This window comes from Hirundo rustica, chromosome Z (genome assembly GCF_015227805.2).
Source record: "Hirundo rustica isolate bHirRus1 chromosome Z, bHirRus1.pri.v3, whole genome shotgun sequence".
NCBI lineage: Eukaryota > Metazoa > Chordata > Aves > Passeriformes > Hirundinidae > Hirundo > Hirundo rustica.
This window is the reverse complement of record NC_053488.1, coordinates 19,229,850-19,241,960: the sequence shown is the minus strand read 5'-3', so window position 1 is coordinate 19,241,960 and position 12,111 is coordinate 19,229,850. Positions and strand designations below refer to the sequence as shown.

The following is a 12,111-nucleotide window of genomic DNA, read 5'->3' as shown; positions in this document are numbered from 1 at the left end:
TGATTGGTGCCTTTCCCAATTCCTTTCCCCACAAACCAAATCCCGCCCCTGGCTACCCTATATAATCCATCTCCCCAAGGAGCATGGCGTTCTTTCTACATGGATTTTGTGGAATAAAGAAGCTCTCCTGGAGACTGGAAAGACCCAGTCTCTCTGCTTTTACGCCTGCATTGCCTGGGGTGGCAAACGTGGCTCTGCTGCTCAGGCAGCCTCCCAAAGAGTCAATCACTCTGCCCTTTGAGAGTGCACAAAGAGCTGATCTCTCTGCACCTGGGAGAGCACAAACAGCAAATCTCCACCTGAGAGTGCCTGTGCCTCCGTTGATCTAGGTATCATTTTAAAGATGCTTCTAGCCAGGAAGGTTGCGGCACCTTCACTACTGGACCAGACCATGACAGTTTGGTGTGGCTACAGGATTAATCTCCCATCATTTTGGTTTGATTTGAAGAAAAGCTTTGGTGCATAGGAATCACAGAATCACAGAATCAGCTGAATTGGAAGGGACCCTCAAGGATCATTGAGTCCAGTTCCTGGCCTTGCACAGCACACACCAAGAGTTGCACTGTGTGCCTGGGGGCATTCAAATGCTTCTGGACCTCTGCCAGGCCAGTGCTGTGACCACTGCCCTGGGGAGCCTGTTCCAGTGCCCAACTACCCTCTGGGGGAAAGTATCTTTTCCTGATGTTCAACTATCATGGGTTGGCATAATTTTGTTTTCTGGTTATAGAAAAATGTGGAATGTTTTTTCCCTGCCCCAACCGTGGAGTTGGGGGGGGGGGGGGGGGGACAGGGACCTATCAAAAAGCTGGCCAGGATATTGGCAGCTATGTTGACCAATGAGAAATGTCGATGTGAGTTTGGAAGGGACGTGTAAAACTAATCTGCTTCTGCTGGCTTTCTCTCGCTCTGAAATCAGCCACGAGGTGACATCATGGGCGGCCAGGCCGGGCCCGGGTCAGGCCCTGCTCCCTCTCTGGGCGGCCGGGCCGGGCTCAGCCGGGCCTCTGAGGGCCGCTGCCCGCACAGGGAGAGCCTGGGCCGGCTGAGCCCCTTTCCCTGCCTGCTGTCCAGGGAGAGGGGCGGCGGCGGTTCGGCAGTGCTGGCCACGTGCTCAGCACTGTGGCAGAAGGGGCCAAAGCACGGCCCAGCTTAATCGCCGCTGGCAGCAGAGAAAGAAGGCTTCATAACAACTCTGAGCCGGGCCGCCCTGGATGAGACCGAGGGGTGGAAAAAAGGACATCTACCAACTTCCTCCATCAGCACAGCTTTGTATTTTCTTCAGCCCTGCAGCCCGGGGCCTGTACGTGGCCCTTGCAGGCCTGGGTGGATTTAACCCTTTCCTGGCAACATGGAGCTTCTAAAGCACAACTCTTCCTTGAGAGAAAGAAGAAAGAAAAACAGAAGGTACATAGAAACAGACACCGCATAAAGTCAGTTAGATTAGAAGTGAAAGAACTGATAATATTGGAATAGGATTGAAGAAGTGGACATTTTTAACCAGACTTTTCTAAGGTAAATTATAGAGAAATGAACTGTTCTTTGTAGCATCTTAGTGTCGTCGGTTAGAATGCTATTCTAATCAAAATTAAGAACTGAAGTAATTGAGATTTATTTGGAAACTTTAAAGTCCCTGCTCCTGGGTTAAAAAGAGGTCTCAGCCTTTGAGACAAAGATGATTTTAGACTAGAAGAAATACTCGTAAATAGTACCCCAGATACACTGAGAAGCTCTGTGGATAGAACATCACGGTCTGCAAAAACTCCAGGCGGCAGCAGATGTGTAACAATGAGAGCACTGGACTATTTTGTCTTATAGCAAACGTCTTCATAAAATTTTAGAGAGACTCTTCTCCTAAAAAGTAATGAGTGATTATGTCTAAATAGTGAAACTGACTGAAAATCTCAAGTTGTGTCTTTCTATGTTGTCCAGTAAGAAAGTTAATAGTTTGTAAGAGGAGAGAAGCATGTTTTAGAGTGTCATTCTGTTTTAGTTCTTCTTTTTCTCAATTTTTTTATTTCTTTCATTCTTTTAGTGTATGTCAATAAAACTATTTTTTGTTCATTTTTAAGCTTAAGCCTGCTTTGTTTTCTTTCCTCCTAATCTCTCCCTCCCACAAAAAGAGAATAAATACTAAAACCCCTACATTAATTGGTGTTTCTGCCTGGTCTTATTAAATTAAAAGCATTACACCAACCTAAACCTCCCCTGACACAACTTCAGGCCTTTCCCTCAGACCCTGTCACTGGTCACCACAGAGATCAATTAGATTCAGAGGAACTTCCATCCTAAATGTCTATTAAACATTCCAGCTCCTTGGAGACATGCAAGGAAGAGAGTATAGGGTCTGAATCAGCAATTTGCTCTTTAGATGTCTTGCAACCACTTGCTTTGCTCGGGGAACAAGGTCAAGTGTTGTCTGAAGTCAAAACTCCCAACTGGTGTAGTGAAACTGGGGGGCCTAAGCCTCAAATGTCTTGCTAAAGCAGGCACTGGCAGTAATTGTTCCAGCTGGGAAGGTGTATCTCATTGATCCCTGCTATTCATTGTATAATATTCATTCCTCATTGATGCAAAAAAGGTCTGATTTGTCATATTTTGAAGGACAGCATTTGGGACACTCAGCTTCTTGAAACTGAGAGCAGAGTCTTGGCAAGGTGTGGTGCTGGGAATGAGAAGTGAAGGGAAGTTCAAAAGCTGCATGGAAACTCTGGCAGAAATAAAAGTGAACATGAAATTCAAAGGCAAGACTGCCAATCCAAAGGGAATTTCTCATTTCATGAATTGGGTTAATAAAAGCTCCAAGGACAAGGGGACCTATTTGCTTTCTTCAGAAAATATAGTACTTCAGACAAATCTCTCAAAGCACTGGCTATGTTGAAGGACGAAGTTGGTACTAGAGACTGAATCTTCACAAGTCTGCCTCTCATTCCAACCAGATACTATAGCCTTTGAATAATGCATCATCCAGATATAATTGTGGTGAATGTGATTCCAGTTTCATTCTGCATACTACTTCATGTTCAAACTGGACTTAGAACATCAGATATAGGATTCTGGAATAAATAGCAAGGCTGAATGTAAGAATGATTTAATGTAATTGTGATGTTTTGATCCGAATTGAAACTTGTTGGATATCTAATGAGAGAATGAGACGTTTATGAAACTTGATCCAAAAGGCAGAGGCTAAGACTTTTGCCCAGCAGGAAATCAGCTCCAGCCAGAGAGCAAATATGGGCCCAGCTACTGACAGAAAATACAAATATTTCCAAATACAGAGATTTTAGCATCTTCATTTAAAATATTTGCAAGTAATAACTTTATTATACCGTTTAGTGGTCTGGTTTAAATATGGTTCCTCAGGGATAGCTGCTTAGAGAAAATTATGTTGTTGAGTTTGGAAGATTCATTTGATAAAAGAGGGAAGGTGACCTACACTTCTGTTAAAATAAAATGACAGAAAATAATGGTTTAAGAACCATTTTGTAAGCTTTCATTTGCACAATTATTCTCAAGACTCTTCCTTTCTTTGAATTCTCTAAAGAAAAACCTCTTGGTTTTGCATATGATTGAAGAAGCAATTACTGAGAAAAGGCAATAAAATTATTTTAAGGTATCTGGTTTTTATTTCATTCCAATAATCATCAGCTATCTAATGTTCATAGAAAAAAACCCTGTAGTGTATCTATGTCCGCTCTTCTGCATCCAGTTGCAGCTATAATTTTGCTAGTCAGCTACTTAAATTGCAATTGAAGACATCCTTACTGCTAATATGTATGCACTGTTCATTTGCAAAGATATGTGTTTTCAAATTGCAGAGTAAAATAAAATGGCAAGCAAGTAACCAATCAAGCAATTTTTTCTTAATTGTTTTTGTGCTTTATTATTAAATTTTATTGAAAATATTTCCATTCCTTCCAGTGGTAATTTCAACCTGAGGCTTTGTTTTCTTGTCTTTTATTTCTAAATGTACTTTAAAATTGATTAATGAACTGTATCTATATCTCCCAGTAATCATATTCTTACTTTCAGGGCATCAGAAGTAGGGCAGCTGATTAGAAAAAGGTATTCCAAATGTCTGTATTTAATGATTTTTATTAATCCTGAAAACTAAAGGAATTGAAAGCAGCACCAGATTGTCAGTGGGGCTCTCACTGTCACAACCTGCAAAACCAGAATTTGGTGCCCAGGGCAAAACCTAGCAGGTTCCAGAGTCAGGCTCTGTATTTCCTTAGAGGTCAGTTCCACCAGAACCTTTTGTAAAATCAGATCTATCTGTATTAGTGGCACTCTTTTTTCTCAATTCTTGGGCAGCAGCTCAAAGAACCACGTTCTTTCCTCATAAAGAACTAGTAGGAGAAAATTGAAATCTGTACATTTTGTTTATTGAAAGACAACAGTAAGACACTTGAAGACTTTGCTGATCCCAGTTAGGAGCTGAAGATAAGAGCCTTAACTTCTAGAAACTCTGCCTAACATCAGTTATAACAACCCATGGTTTCAAGGTAATTATTAATGGATTTGAGCATAGGAAGGAACCTCTCAGCATAAATAGGATGTGCCTTAAATCTGAGCACATCTAGCCTGCCATCAGATCAGCACATCTACCATACGGTGTTTACACTGATGTTCACAGGGGACCTAATGGCTCCTAGAAAATAAAGGCTTGTGGTATGTTCAGGGTAATTGGAAAGCAGCAGATGGGTTTGTGTTTCTCTGACTGAGAGAGAAGGGTGATATTTGGCCTAGACTCAGTCATAGACCCTTGAATCTCCACCTGGTCATGAAGGATGGCTGTGTGTGGGAAGGAGAAGGGAGGTTCTGCTGGCCAGTGACCACTGACCATTTGACACAACCCACACAGAGGGTGATGTCATCCTGTGGATCATTCCATAGCAGGCCAGTTATTTCTTTCCTCAAGGCCAGAGGAGCCTGCTAAACAGATGAACTGGAGCTACTTTGACATTAGGCAGTGAAGTGCCTGAGACTCAATATTCAAGCAAAAATTTAGGCACACAGAGTAAAACTGTGAGAATAGAGGACATTTCAGCAAAGTATTTTACAAATACATGATACTGCACATGAGAAAAATTCTACTAGACAGAAGAAATCACTTTAACGAAATCATTTCAAGAAAGCATGAATGATTTCTGTTGAGTAGAGTGAACTTATACTCTGGATAATGTGGCTTTGGCATTTTTTAACTTCGATAATGCTAAAGCCAGACCTCATCACTTCATGGAACTCTGCCCTCAGGTCCATATTTAGAAACATCTAAGTACAATTGTATTCCTCTGTGATGTTTTGGTTTGTCAGGATTTTTAAGGACTGCTATACCATATTAAAGATTTACTCTCACTCCTTTGTTTGCCATTTATTTTTTGGTAATTAGTTGCTTCATTTGTAGAAGTCCTCAAGAAAAGCCTCTCTGCTGGAGCAGAATTACCTAAGATTTATATCTGTCCTTGTGCAAAGTGCAGAAATCTCCAATGTCTCCACACTAAATCACAGTCTTAAACTTGGATGCCATCCCACTTTCCAACCCTTTGATATTTTTTCTTGTGATCCAGGATAAATGCTGTAGCCATCTCTGAGAAGTAAAAAGGAATATCTGACACTCATTTACACCAACCTCAGCAGAGGCAGGGGGCTTTGCATGCAAATATGAATGAGACCCAAAGTTTGATTATTATGATACAGTGGAAATAATCCTTGGATTTTCTTTTCTCTTTTTCTTTTTATACAAGTTTTAAAATGGTCTGAAACCCTCTGCATCAGAGAAGCATTTTAAAAAATAAAACACATGACTGACAAAGTGAGATTCAGATCCTCTGGAGATGTAAGGCAACTCATTTTCCAAAACCTGGAAGAATGTCAACAAAGCTATGCATATGGGATTTTGAACCTCCACAACAAAATCAGCAGCAGAAATTTTGTCATGGGAATACAGTATGGGACAGAACTGGAGTTTCAGCTTGCTGTTGCCAAGTGCATGAAAAAATCCTGTGAAGAGCAAAAATCGGCAGTTTGAAATGCCATTTGCAAGGTACTTGGCTTCTCTGTAACACAAATAGTCTTATAAAATATGCAGGAATGTGGGTTTTTTCAGGTTTGAATGGGAAGAGGAAATTGATTTACAAATTTGGACTGGAATAGGAACCTTAGAGCAAGACTGAAAACAAAGCAACTCCCTGGACTCTGTGTGGAGTGTATATGGCATGCAGCTGCCTCTTCCTGTGGGAAATACTTTGACTTTTGTGCTATTACAACATAATCAAGGTGCTCAACAGTGTAATTAAATACTAGGAATTTTGCTCTTTAGTGATTTCCAGATTAGTATAATCTTCTTTTTGGTTGTTCTTGGGCAACTGGTCTTTCGGGACTTTCAATGGTGTGCCTTCAAAGGGCCTTTTATATTTGAGGAGAGGTGGAAGTCAGCTCTACTCAAGGTGTGCTCTCCCTGTCTGTGGTAGTCTGGTGGCTCCACACAGGTGTTCCCATCTGGGGTTTGGGAAATCTCATCCGTCAAGCTTTCAGGGAAGCCTCTAGGTGCAGGGTCTGGGTAGAGGACTTTCTCATAAGTGATCCGGGTTCCCATCTGTATCTGTGGGGCCAAGCAGAGAGGAAAATCTTCCACTTGCTTGTAGAAGAATGGAGAAAACTTGAGCATGCCCATGTGCACAGAATTTCCAAGATCCTGTGCAAGAGAGAATGAAGCAGTCCTAACTCAAGGACAAAGCAGTAGATGCTACACATAAACAGTATTTATGGTACTGAGACCCAAAATACACCCTGTTGATTCTGGGACAGGCTTTAACAAAGCTTTGCTCTTCACCTCCAGAGGTCTTGATATCTGTTTGGTCAGTTGTTTTTCTGCTTCATGAGATTTTCTGTGAGGAGAAATTAAACATTTTTTCCTTTTAACTTAAAAAAGCATAGATGCTCTGCCATTTCAGGCACAGTCTGTTTGTATAAGGAGTGTGTAATTTTCTTTCCTTGTTTCCATGGGCTTGTACTTTTAAAATACTTTCAGGATTAAATATGTTATGGAGTAACTCTGAGGCTCTGTGGGAAAGCTGCATTAGATCATCAAGACTACTTCCATGCAACACAAAGCTGGGTTTGTCCCTACAGGGAAGACATAAAAAATAAACTTATTTTATGTTAGATTTTGATGAAAGGGCCAATTTTTTTTCTTCTAGTTAAATCTACACAAATCACTTTCATATCAAAGACACTAACATGTAAGCACAGATTTCCATAATAATGTGAGAAAGAGAAAAGAAAAAAATAAGTCAATTTTTACTCTTTTTACTTAAGAAGGACTGCATTAATTCCTTTGGTATATTCCAGTAGCTACAAACTAAGATGAAAAGTGTAACTAGAGGCACTTAATGTCCTTTGTCTCACAGGGAAAGAACATTTCTGTACTCTCCTAACTGGAACATCTATTCAGTCCCACTCAGATAAGGCTGCTGTTTAGGGCTGGCTCTCCAAGGTGTACCTGATCTCTGCTGCAAACCACCAAAGGGTTTAGCTACAGCCACACAGACAGCCTGGCCTCATCCCTCGGCTCCTGATTTCTGCCTCTATGGCAGAGGAGGAATATTCAGATTTAAAGGGTAATCCAGCCTCATGGTGCTACTTGAGGCCATGGCAAAGCAGGACCCTGGGGTGCAGGAAGAATCACAAAGGCAAAACTTCACCGGAGCTTTCCAAGAAATGTCACCTGGGACTGTGAAGAGGTCAAGTTATAAACTGGGGCCCCTTGCAGAAAGGTGTGCAAAGGTGAGTGAAGACGTAAAAACCATGAGAAAGAAGAATGATTGTTGGAAGCAGAGGAAATCCATCTTGAAAAAGAAAGTTGAAATAATCTAGACAATTCCCTGCAACTATTACTGGATTTTTCCTTCACTCTTTGAAAGTTCAGTTCAAAGTAAAAGAAGTCCCTAGGTAGGCTTTCCTCTCTCTGAAGATTCTGTTTCATTTAAGAGCCCAGTTTGAGCAGCTCCAGTTGTGAGTTTCCAGTTTTTAGTGTTTTCCTGTGTTGACCCTGTCAGGCTCATTGCTCTTGCTTTATGAAGAGGATAGAAACAGTAAAGACAAAAAAAATTCCCAGCTAAGTTTTCTAAACATACCATATTGTGAAGAGGCATCTATCACCTCCTTTCTGTGCTAACAAGTTATTTTAAAAAGAAAGTGCTCTGGTGGAAGCAGATAAAAATTACACTTTTTAACTGTCTCACTTGTTACCACAGTGATTCTTGTATTTATGGGGGACATCTGCTGCAAAGAATGAAAAAATACTTCACTGTAGGCAAAGAACAGTCTGGAAACAAAATCATGTCTTAAAATCTAAACCTAAACTTTCTTTAAACTGTACTTCAGTTAAAAATAACAGCCAGGATTAGTAAATCAAACTATATTCCATCTGAAAATAATCAAACCAGAACAAGTCCAATAAGGGAAGTGAAAATGCAGCATTTAGAGCTTACAGGACAGGTTTAGGCTGCTTGAAGGGATAGCAGGAAGTGATCAGCCAGCTGAGGAGTGTGATTTCCTTTGCAAATAATTTCTAGGTGGAGATGTAGCCAGTGCTTTGTGTTCTGCTAAAGGCAGTAGCCAGAAGCAGGAAAACAAAAACAAAACAAACAAAAAGCCCAACAAACAAACAAAAAACCCCTCAACCAAACAAAAAACCAACCAAAACCAAAAAACCCACAAACAAATAAAAAACCAACCCCCCACACAAACAAACAAACAAACAAACCCAACCAAAAAAAGCCAAATAAACAGCCCCCCACAAACAACAACAACAGAAAACAAACAAACAAACAAACAATCAAACCACCTAGCCAGGAGCAGCATATAAAAAATTAACTATGACAAGGTAAGATAATTAGCAGATGCTATCAAGACAGAGTAACAGAGTGATAAGATGTGATTACAGACATCTTTAAGCCACTTCCAGGCCTCTCCCTTCTGGAGAAGTGGCTAGGAATGTATAGGTGGTTTCATTACATCCTCGCTTGTGGGCAGCCAAATCCAAGTCAAAACTGAGTGCAACCTCTCTCATTTTCCAGGAGAATGAGCAGAGGAGGGTATTCTCTTGCTCCCCCATCCTCACATCATACCTGCTGCACAAAGGAATGGAGGGGTATCGGAAGGATGTCACACAGATAACATGCTAGTATTTAGATTCTGAGAGAATCTGCTTGTGTAGGATGTACTTTACCTCACAGATTTAGTCATCGCCATCTAGCTAACAACTGATGTTAACTTATACTGAGCATTCAGTGGAACTCTCAAAGAGCTGTGTTTGCCCTAGAGTAGAAGCCCAGGTGGAAAAGCATGATTATGGCAGAGTACTGTAGCACAACAAGGGCAGAATTTGGAACGGAGCTGAGCTCATCCAGCTCCCAGCTTTGTCCTCTACCTGCAGAGCCACAACATTACATAGGAGTGTTTTGAACAAAAGACAATGCCCAGCCCTTGGAAGGGGACCCAAAATGTGGCTCAGTAAAGAGGAGATGAAAGGACAGCCTTCCATGCAAGGAGACTAACCTAGAGGGCAGTCAGGTTCTGAGACACAGATCAGTTTGGTTTAATGCATTCAAGCTTGCTGCCACTACAAACCCCAAAGCCTTTACCTTGGTCCACAGCTTATATGATGAACAATCTTCTCTGAGAAATACTAAATATGGTGTTTTCCACTTCTCAAGAACTGAACATTTTATGATACTGTAGACAGAAGGTAATATCAGTTATACATGTGTCATTTTATATGTGAACATCCCATGCAAACATATCCAAACTCCATCTTTATTATATACTGGCATCTAGAATGGAAATAAAAATCATACTTGGTCAAACACAAATGCAAGAGATAATGACTAAGGAACATTTTCAGGTTAGTCACACATAGCTACACATTGCTAGTGTTGCTATAAGTAGGCAAGAGACTTTCAAATAATACTGTACATATATATTTGGCTTTTAAAAATGACAGGAATTAAAGATTCCTCAATAGTAAATGGAACATAACTTTGTATCTGATGAGCTAGCATTGCAGAGAAAGTTTGATTTTCCTGTTTTTATTGGGTTTGTGCAAATCTTATCATTAACTATATTAGGTTAACATTTGGAGGTGTGTATTTTTAAATTAAAAAAAAAAAAAAAGTGCTGGCACAATGATGGCTGTTCTCAGAGATAAAACACATGCAGAACAAATTGACCATGGAAAGGAGTGCAGATTAGCAGAGGAAAGTATACTTCTGGTGATAATCAAGTGTATTTGTTTAATAAAAATACTTGCCACTATTACAATAATGACCTAAAGTTTTGAAGTGCTCATTTCCTCCCTGTACTGTTTGTCACTTCAGAAGGTGTGGATACTGTTGAGAACAGAAAAGATAAGAGCGATCACAGAGATTAAAGGAGAACTTCTCAGTCAGGGAGCCCAGCTGTGGTCAGTGGGACCACAGTGGGACCCTTCAGAAGGGAAGGAGCCCTGGCAGGACCTGGTGAGAAGCAGCTCTGGTAGGACTCATGTGGCAGGATGGTAGGCAGAGGCTCACTTAACAGGTTAACTTGCAGACAAAGTGTGTAAGATCCTGCATAAGTGATCTTTGTGGTGAGGTATCAAGGTGGTCTGCCATTGGCTTGAGAGGAGATTCAAGAAAGGGCACTCCAGAGGTTCAACTTTGAGGAGGGTCTGTCCTGCATGGGAAACAGTCTCAAAGAACACATCCACTGAACACGAACCTTGGTACTGCTATAAATCCTACTTGCGATTCTCTGACCTCTTAGCTCCTATGTAGCCAAACACTAGACCAGTCATTAATTTGGACCCTGAACAAGAAGTAAGCCACTTCTCTTTCTTCTCAAGTAATCCTTTCTATCTAGAGGTCTGACAGAAGGGCATTTGACAAACAGGGAAGCTTTGCGGAGAACCAAAACGCAGAGCTCCCCCATGTGCTGAGGCACTTGTGTTTAAGAACTTGACATGAGTTTAGTCCCTGCCCCCATGCCCAGCTGTATCCTAAGGAGATTCTAGAGCATCCAGAGCTGGCGGTGGACTGGCACCCCCCTTCAGCCTGGGTGAGACTGAGGGGAGACCTAGTTGCAATTAGAACTTCCTCACGAGGGGAAGAGGGGCGGCAACGCTGATCTCTTCTCTGGGGTGACAGGGTCTGGCCTGATGTTGTGTCAAGGATGGTTTAGGCTGGCTATCAGGAAAAGGTTCTTTCCCAGATGATGGCTGGGCACTGGAACAGGCTCCCCAGGGCAGCGGTCACAGCTTCAAGCCTGACAGAGCTCAAGAGGTGTTTGGACAATACTCTCAGGCACGTGGTGTGACTCTTGGGGGGGGGGGAGGGGGGGTGGTCCTGTGCAGGACCACGAGTTGGATTCTGACGATCCTCGTGGGGCCCTTCGAACTCAGCATATTCAGCGGTTCCGTGGCTCCCCACGCCCCTTCAGAACCGCACACCCGGCCCTCACCCAGCAGGACGCCCTCCTTTCAGCGTCCCTCACCGACGCCCCCGCCCTCCCCCCGCAGCCCCTCCCCCAGCGGGGGCGGGGCCGAGCCCCCTCCCCGCGCGCCCGCGGCCCCCGCCGTCACGTGGCTGCCGTGTCACGCCCGCCCCCCCCGCCCCCGAGTGTCCCGGGGCGCTCGGCGCCGCCGCTCCGCCCTTCGGCAGCGCCGCCGATCGCTCGGTGCGCGGCTCCCGGCACAGCCGCGCCGGCGTAGCGGGACGCGGGCGCTCCGTGAGGTGAGGGCGCGGCGCGGGTCTGTGCGCGCTCGGCGGCGGCGGGCGCCGTGAATGGGGCTTTGTGCGCGGCGCCCACCTGCTCCCGCCTCCGCCGCCCGGTGCGGGGGGCTCCGGGCGCTTCCCCGGCGGAGCCCGAGCGGGGAAACCTCTGAGGGGCGCCACGGGAGGGAACTTCTCCCTTCTCTTCGCCGCGCGCTGCCGGAGCGCCCCGTTTGTGCGGTGTGGAGGAGCGGGGAGCAGCGGGGGGACGCAGCCCGTGAGTCGCTGCCGCTTGACTGTTTATTTGCGTTTACTCTGTAGTTTGTATTTTGTTTGCTTTGTTTTGTTTTCTTCTCAAGAT

At 43.4% G+C, this 12,111-nt stretch overlaps 1 protein-coding gene across 1 annotated transcript in view; it reads left to right on the top strand.

The window, feature by feature from the left end:
- Positions 1–11,696: 11,696 nt before the first annotated feature.
- Positions 11,697–12,111, top strand: part of RAI14 (retinoic acid induced 14) — an 89,105-nt gene continuing 88,690 nt past the window's right edge. The window contains exon 1 of the mRNA XM_040089964.1: positions 11,697–11,771. The gene's annotated coding sequence lies outside the window, so the exon portion shown is untranslated. The remainder of the gene's footprint in view (positions 11,772–12,111) is intronic.